The sequence below is a fragment of the Maylandia zebra genome, linkage group LG3, assembly GCF_041146795.1.
Source record: "Maylandia zebra isolate NMK-2024a linkage group LG3, Mzebra_GT3a, whole genome shotgun sequence".
Classification (NCBI taxonomy): domain Eukaryota; kingdom Metazoa; phylum Chordata; class Actinopteri; order Cichliformes; family Cichlidae; genus Maylandia; species Maylandia zebra.
The window spans coordinates 57612335-57620217 of NC_135169.1; the positions used below are offsets into that span (position 1 = coordinate 57612335).

The 7883-nt window shown below is 38.7% G+C and overlaps 1 long non-coding RNA gene across 1 annotated transcript; it reads left to right on the forward strand.

The window, feature by feature from the left end:
• Positions 1-3790: 3790 nt before the first annotated feature.
• Positions 3791-6258, forward strand: LOC143416599 (uncharacterized). Its single transcript, XR_013096985.1, has 3 exons — positions 3791-4814; positions 4899-5641; positions 5803-6258. It is a non-coding gene; the product is annotated as an uncharacterized LOC143416599 (long non-coding RNA).
• Positions 6259-7883: the final 1625 nt, after the last annotated feature.

The following is a 7883-nucleotide window of genomic DNA, read 5'->3' on the forward strand; positions in this document are numbered from 1 at the left end:
CCTCCTCTCTGAACCTCCGTGTACTTCCTGTTTTACTTTGACAGTCTCCCGTCAGTGTTGCGTTCACTCCTGCCGTGTCTTGTTATGATTATCAGTGTCACCTGTGTTCCCCGTGTGCTCCCACTTCCCTCGTTAACCCTCTGTGTATTTATGTCTGCGTCTCCCTCAGTTCTGTGTCGCGTTCTCCCTCATTCATGGCCGTGTGTTTCTCTGTGTATTACGTTATAGTTTCCTCGTTTAGGTTGTATGGTTTCTCTCTCCAGCAATAAAGCTGTGTTTTGAGTTCATTCCTGCCTCCGTGAGCTTGCGTTTGGGTCCTCATCCTGCCTGCACACAGCCGCAACCATGACAGTCTGCTTTTAAATCAGATGTCACTCTGAACATAAACACAAGCCACAGCAGCCCAGCTGTCTTAGCTGAGTACAAGGATACATTTACTCTCTTTGTGTAAAATATTGTGATGATTTTACATTATATTAGGCAGGCAGCTGCCCAAATTAAACCGTGACTATTAGCAGTTTGGTTATTTTGAACGCCTCGGCTGGAAAAAATTCAAAATGGTTTGTAAGGTTGGCCACAGCTTTGTATGTAAAGGGGAGTTAGAAGATTGCTTCATATTTTAAGATTGATTAAGATTAATTAATATTTTTAATTGTTTTATTTTACATCTCACCTTTTACACTGCATTGAGTTGCTGCCATGTGATTGGCTGAGTGTACATCGTTCTTTGTTTCAAAATGGACTTAATGCTTGGTTGAACAGTTGTGATGTTTATCTCCTTTAGATTTATTTTTTATTGTCATGATGAAAAATGGTTTGTTGGTTCATACCTATGAAGTTAGTGTTTCTGAAAAGCCTAAAAAGATGAATTGTTACCATAGTAAACTTCAAAACAGACTTTATTATATGATATAGTTATAAAATTGGATAAAAACTGACTTCAGCATAATATAAAATAATGCGTTGTCACTATGTATGCATTGGTCAACTTTCAGATCTATGAAGTTCAGCTCCCCCAGCTGTGTCTCCCTTCTGTGGCCCATTCCCTCATTACTACCCTGTGTATTTAAGCCCTGTGTTTTCCCACGCTTGGTGTCGCGTCGTACCCTCAGACCCTGCCTGTGTGTTCCTGCTTGGTTTCATGGTTTGGTTTCTGTTTTTGTTTCATGCCAGCAATAAAAGCTGTGGTTTTAGTTACATTTCGTCTCGGAGTCCTGCATTTGGATCCACATTTCCACCTGCCCGCACTCAGAGCCCTGACATCAGCATAATATAAAATAATGTGTTTTCCCGATACCTGATTTTTAGCACTATGTATGCATTGGTCAACTTTCAGATCTATGAAGTTCAGCTCAGTTATCTATGTTTTCATTTTTAGTTTCCATTTGCATTTAGATGCACGGCCGATTCTCTGATGTGTGATCTGTTTCTACCTGTGCTGATGCTAGCAGGACTAAAGCTGATCAAGCAGCAGTAAATATGTGAAGCAAGGCTGAAGGATACACTCATAAAATGAACAGAATCATAAGAATATAACAGCACGAGCACTGCAAATGCAACTAAAACATGTTGACATCAAATGGTATGTTATTTGAAATCTATATGAAATAATGACACATCTATGTTTTCCAATTTATTTATTTTTTTTGTATTTATTTATTTTTTCCACAGTTGTGTAAATCAGTCTGTCTGTGGACTGGTACAGCTGAAAAGCCGACGCAGCCAGTTCCTCTTCTTCTTCTTGGGTTTTTTCTCTGGCACAGTCTTAGCTTCAGTTTCGAGTTCAGCTGGATTGGTAGTTATCGTTTTCTCTCTGTCTTCTGTTTGTTGTAGAGAGTCATGCAGAGACATCTCAGTTGATGTCAGGGAGTCTTCTTCTTCTTCCTTGTCCTGTTCTTTGGTGTCTTTTTCCACCAGAAGCTCAGATTTTCCATTTGCTGTGTTGGAATTTTGTTCATTTTGCTCCTGTGTGATTTTAATGTAGGACGCTTTGACTTCTTTCAACTCTTGATAAAGAGTCTCTACTTTCATGTCATGAAGCTCCTTGTTGGAGCAGAGCTGGGATTTAAGCTCACTGATTTCCATGTTCAGTGTCTCCTGGTCCTGCCTATGTTTGTCTTCCTGTTCCTTGAGTTGGTGTTGAGCTTCTAGGAGCTGTTGTTGGAGTGTTCCTATTTGCTCTTGTTGAGTCTTGTATTGGACTTCAAATTGAGCCTCCTTCAGACCTACACAGTCCGTGTGTGAAGCCTCTGTGGTTTGTGTAGAAGAATCCACACACTGCTCTGTGGTAGGGTCGCTGACGTCTTCGTGCAGGACACGGATCATGTCATCCAGCATGACAACTGCTTGGTTGTCCTTTGCTTGAACCTCTGTTTTGCTCTTATCAGGCTTATTATTATCATTAGCCTCCTCCAGTTGCTCTATGAGCTCTTTAATTGTTTCTTCATGCTGTTTTTTGTCGGCGATCATCTGTGCATGAAGTTTGGTCACCTTAGACTGGTAATAAGAAGCCCTCTTATTAGCAGCTACCAGTTTCCAGTAAAGCTCGTTCTGGTGGTTTTGGGAAGCTTGTAGTTGATGCCTGAGAGCAGCAATCTCACAACATGAATCATACTGGACTCTGCCATGATGGGGTATAAATCTGGGATTTGGCTGATGTTGCCACGTCCCTCCATTTGGCCCAGGGTTTTGTCCACTGGCGTTATTCATGTTTGCCTCTGTCTCCATATTCACGTCATCCTTTGGTTCTGACATAGGGAGGGATTCAGGGTTTTCCCTTTCAGAGGTTCCTTCAGGGTTTCCTGACACTTCTTCATTTCTCAGGTTGCTTCCATCAGCCACGTTGTTTTGGGCTTCTAGAAGAGCCCGAGCATACGCCCGAGTAATCGGTCGTCTGGGTTCTTCAGCCACTCTTTTCTGTTTTTGCCCCCTTTTTTTCTTGCCTTTCACGACCACTTCTGTTTGAACTTGTGCCAGAGGACGTGTTTCAGGATTTGGTGTTTGGGCTTTTTTGAGGTCATTTTCCGATCTTTGCAAAACTGTTATATTTGGGCTCACGACCACTTCCATCTGTGCTTCTGCCATTTTATATGCGTCTGCTTCTGCGTCTGCGTCTCTGTGTCTTCCTTATCTTGGTTTTAACAAACAGGTTGTTTTGTAGTTCTGCCACCAAAGAGTTGCTACAGTTGACTGAATTTCTCCTTCCAATGACAGAATGTGATGACATCACAAGTTTTGTGCCTTTGATGACATCACAGGCTTTGTGCATTTGATTCTGTGATTGGATAATTTGAAAATAAAATGTCCACAAATGTACTTTAAAAAAAGTCATTTTATTTTGTAGTATATGTTGAATTAACACTATAAAAGCTACTCGACCAGAATTGCAGTTAAAAATAAAACAAAAGCAAAACACAAGTTTTTATAAATGGTTGTTACAAACAAACCAAAGGAGAAGACGACTGTTTAGTGGAAAAATATTAGACATGCTCTCTCATAATAACTGTGTAATAATGTAAAACTAAGACATGTCGAAAACATTGATATTTAGTTAAAGGTATTTATTCAAACGATCCAATGACCAGCATGTTTTAGTGAATGTCTGTAGGCACTGGGAGCTTGGTGGTTGCCTAGGCAACAATATGTCATCTATGTTTTGTTTTTAATTCAGTTTCACTGGTGAAACTAAGAAACAACAGGCTGTAGAGGGACACGTTAACAGAGCTTTACTAACTCTTACTGTCATATCCAGTGTGGACAAATCTGTATAGATTTATATTAATATATTAATCATTCATTTGAATAACCAAGGATGCAAAATAAAAATCACAGGAGAGTTTATGAGACCAGGTCAAGTTCAGAGACACACGTTTAGCAGAGGTGAAGCCTCGAGGACAGCTGGCAGCTACACCCATGTATGACAGCACCCACCTGTCACAAAGAGCAGCCTTTCCATGCCTGACTCTGCATAATTGTCAGCATCCAAGCATTTTCAATGAGTCATCATCCTCAGAAATCATCCTTTGCACAGTTGTTATGAAGAGAAAAATAAACTTTAGAGCTGAAAATCAGATATGAACCGTGATCTGGGAGGGGAAGGGCACCTGCTGCCAGACAATGTTCACCTTGGAAAAAGTCAAAAGTGGTTTATAAATTTTGCCACAGGTCTGTTTGTCAGAGGGAGTTAGGCCATTGCTTCATAATTAAAGACTGATTAAGATGATTCATATTTTCTTAAAGGTTCTTTTTAGACCTCACCTTTTACACCTGCATTGAGTTGCTGCCATGTGATTGGCTGATCAGATATTTGCATTAATGAGTATTTGAACAGATCTACCTAATGAAGTTTTATATTTATGATGAAAATGCTTTGATGGTTCATACCTATGAAGTTACAGTATATCTGAAGAGCCTTAAAATATTTTTTTTACCATAGTAAACTTCAAAACAGACTTTATTATATGATATAGTTTTAAAAAAGGATAACAATTGACTTCAGCATAATATAAAATAATGTGTTTTCCCGATACCTGATTTTTAGCACTATGTATGCATTGGTCAACTTTCAGATCTATGAAGTTCAGCTCAGTTATCTATGTTTTCATTTTTAGTTTCCATTTGCATTTAGATGCACGGCCGATTCTCTGATGTGTGATCTGTTTCTACCTGTGCTGATGCTAGCAGGACTAAAGCTGATCAAGCAGCAGTAAATATGTGAAGCAAGGCTGAAGGATACACTCATAAAATGAACAGAATCATAAGAATATAACAGCACGAGCACTGCAAATGCAACTAAAACATGTTGACATCAAATGGTATGTTATTTGAAATCTATATGAAATAATGACACATCTATGTTTTCCAATTTATTTTATTTATTAATTTAATTTTTTCCACAGTTGTGTAAATCAGTCTGTCTGTGGACTGCCAGCCAACACATCCACAACACCAACAACTCAGACAGCACAAAGCCTTTTAAGTTGGCGAGGTGTGATAGCAAATGCAGCGCAGGTACATCCATCTCACCTGCAGCAGCATCGCAGACCACGCCCCCCTCCACACCACTCTTTCCTCACAGTTGCTCGCCATCGTTGCTCTCAGAGGGCAGAAGGTCCCGATTGAAGTGCACAGGTAACTTCCCTTCACATTTCACGACAATGATCCTGTTGGTGAGAAGCCTGCCTTCATACTGGCAGCTGGGTTTCCTGGCTCCCTGATGCTTTAGCTTACATTTAATTATGCGAAACGTTGCGGTACTATACGTCATGCCGCTATTTTCATCGTACCTCCCATCACCTCTACAAATGGATTTGACCTTTGCTGGAATGCTGAGGATGAATGTGTTGGTTTCCTTACAACTGTTGTCAAGTTTGTAGATATTCCTATTTGATATTTCTGTGTTACACAGCTTTTCAGTCATCTTAGCATCTACATGCTGTCTTCTAAACTTTTCATAAGGTGTTTCTTCAGGTCGGTGCTTGCTTGGTTGAAAATTGTTCACTTTGGAAAATCCGGAAGCAAAGAGCAGCACGAGCATCGTGCAGACAAACAGTGTCTTCATCGTCTCCTGGAGAAGAAAACACATGGACGTTTTTCCACATTAAGAATTTGGCAGATACATCCTTTTGGATCCTGAAGCTCAGTAAGTCGTCTTTGTGAGCTGCAAACACACACGACAAGAGGACTGATAGACCTTTTTCTTTAAATGAAAGAAGTCGTTTTATTTATAGTTTTCTTTTTTATTTATTTATAATCATATATATTACTTTGTTCTCTGTTTATTTTTTATTTTTCAACTGTTAGGACGATTTCTAAATATCCTGAACAAGCCTGATCTGGACGGCTCCTGGAAGCAGATTCAGGCGTGATGATGTCATTTTCAACTGGAAAAAGAAGCTTTGAAAAGCTGAAGTAGTTTAAATGTTTAGATATTTAACCTTGTTGTATTACTTTATATTTTATATTCATCGTATTAAGACATCAAGATATTTGTTTTTGCCTTAAAATTTTGTGTTTTCATTTATACTTTTTGTTATTCTTTTTTTTAATTTTGTCATTTTGCCTTTTTTACTTGATGTGATTTGGATAAATATATATTTATATCTACAGATATATTGAGAGAGTTTTCCTCTGGGTTTCACAAGCCCATTTTATAGATAAAAGTCCAGGTCATAATAGATCCGGTTCATTAAGAACAAAGTTTAAATCCGATTTAATATAAATGCCTTTCTGCACTCAGTTATTCTTTCCTGTCATATGTTTCAGTGTGCTCTGTAGTAACAATGACACACTGCAAAATAAAAATAATAAGACACTCACCTTTTTTCCTTTACTAATGATGATGATTAACCTGCAGTGGTTCAGGTATAAGTTGGTTGTCTGGAACAGCAGGTGATGAAGATGTGGTGAAGGGTCTGTGGTTCATGTATATAGTGGGTTCATTACATAACTGGATAGGCAACATCTGACAGTCAGTTTAAATAAGATCTTGTTGTATTTGAACACAAATCAGCAAAAACAGGTCTCTCACCGTGCAAATATACAGCTTACGTAAGTTTAGTGTGCTCACCGAATGCAGTGTTTAGTGTAGCAGCAGAATTATGACAGTTTATGGAGATGTTCAACGTGAGCCTGCTGCCCAGCTTTAAAAGGAAAATCATTTTAAATGATACATAATAAGTTCTTAGCAAAAGAGGAATGCAGACGGAGATGAGCAGAGATCTCTTCTGCAGTTCAGATGCTGCTGTGAGTTCTAGTTCACTTCTGTCACAGAGGAACAAAGTGTGTTTGGATCTGGACACTTTGATTTTTATACTTCTGATCAGCACCACCTCAAATAATCCTTTGCATCCACACCTACATCACTGGCCCACCACTTCTAGGAAACTTTAACACTTCCCTGCTTGTGACTCAGAAAGATAATGCAAATATGATGACCACTGACCACAAGAACCTGCATGTAGATGCAGCCTGTTTTTCCACATCTGGCTTTAGAAAAAAAATTAATGCACAAACAAATAGATTTAAAATAAAAAGATGTGTTGGTATATTTTGACCTTTCAAATAAACTATTAACACTTCTTTTTTCCCCTTTTTAAGTATAATTTTTGGCAAATAAAGTGAATGTTTTGACCATTTGCAGTTAAAATGTTGAACAATCTTTTTATTTTTGTTTTACTACCAGTTGGTTGTAATAATTTCATATGAGGATTTAAATGGATGTATAACAAAACAAAGGATAAAAGTATATATAAAAGTATATTTAATGAAGCTGATCGAACAACAGTGCAATATGGCATGATGACAGTGTTTACAATTTTGGCAGGAGAACAAAAGATAAATATTATAAAATACAAGACATGAAAATCTCAGAGGTCAGGGGTCGGGGGCCCAGGAAGTCTGACCCGCAGATTCCAGGTCTGACTTCGAGTACATAAAATATCATCTTTCTTGTGGGGAAGGAGCCTGAGTTAGAGCAGGAAGTTACACCATATTGATATTGTTGGGGTAGCCTCAATGCCAGTGTTGGACTCTCCAGTTTCCTTGAAGGAGGTTTGACTTTGTGCCATCGTTGGCTGGACTCTGTGCTCATTGATATCCCCGTATCAGTGAGTTAAGACACCATGCATTTATTTTCTGTGTGGCACACAACAAGAAAACAAGCCAAGAGAGAACACATCAGCCTCCAATGACAGTTTATTAAAAGGTTTATTGGAGGTTATTTGTTGTGTTATTGAACCTGTGTGCTAATGAAAGAGTGTCCTTAATAAACGTACTCCATAAGGAAGTGTGTTCACAAGTGCACAGAACACATTAGGGCACAGGTCAATGATCGGTTTTACAATTGTATTGTCAGATCGATGGACACTTTCGGATACTTGGAT